The sequence below is a fragment of the Naegleria gruberi genome, assembly GCF_000004985.1.
Source record: "Naegleria gruberi genomic scaffold NAEGRscaffold_178, whole genome shotgun sequence".
Lineage (NCBI taxonomy): Eukaryota > Heterolobosea > Eutetramitea > Acrasida > Naegleriidae > Naegleria > Naegleria gruberi.
In genome coordinates, this window is record NW_003163159.1 from 4,187 (window position 1) to 5,020 (window position 834).

The following is an 834-nucleotide window of genomic DNA, read 5'->3' on the forward strand; positions in this document are numbered from 1 at the left end:
ACCTTCACAAGATTATTGACATTCCCTAATGTAATTGTAACANCCTCATCAAGCTTTCTTTACTCAAGAGGCAATTTCTAACATTGCACAAACAACGCTTGAGAGTCTTTACAGTTTTGATATTAGTGGTCAAATCAAACAACCAAATGTTTTGAACTAATAATAATATTTCAAATTTATCAGAGAATTTTCTTATTTACACTTATTAAGAAATCAGGTCCTAGCTTTTCCAATTTGAGATGCATCTAAAATGGAATCCTTTACATCCTTAGCATCCAAATTTCTGATAGATCCAAAGAAAAAGACTAAACGCAAGTAAACTACACTATTTGATTTTAAGGAATAAATAGAAACAACCCATCTATCGCAGTTTGAAAATTTGATAATTTTATTTACACTAATTTACAAATCAGATCTTGGTTTGAGCATGATGTGCATATTATCTGGTCTTACTGTGACACCAGGTACTTCAACCACTCTTTCCTTTGGATTGGTTTCATCATTGGTCAATTCCAATTCATAGAATTGGAGCAATCTTACAAGCATGACAAATGCTTCGATTTGAGCAAACTTGAATCCAATACACTTTCTATTACCCATAGAGAATGGAATCCAGGTAAAATTGTGTTGAATTCTCAATTGTTCTTCAGCATCCATTGGATATCTTTCAGGAATGAATTCTAATGGTTTCTCCCAATTCTTTTCACTTCTATTGGCAGCAAAAATGTTAATGTGAATGGTAGTATCCTTTGGAATGGAAAATTCACCCAAGGTAGTACTCTTCTTAGCAACTCTAAAAACATTGACAACTGGTGGATGCAAACGAAGAGCTCC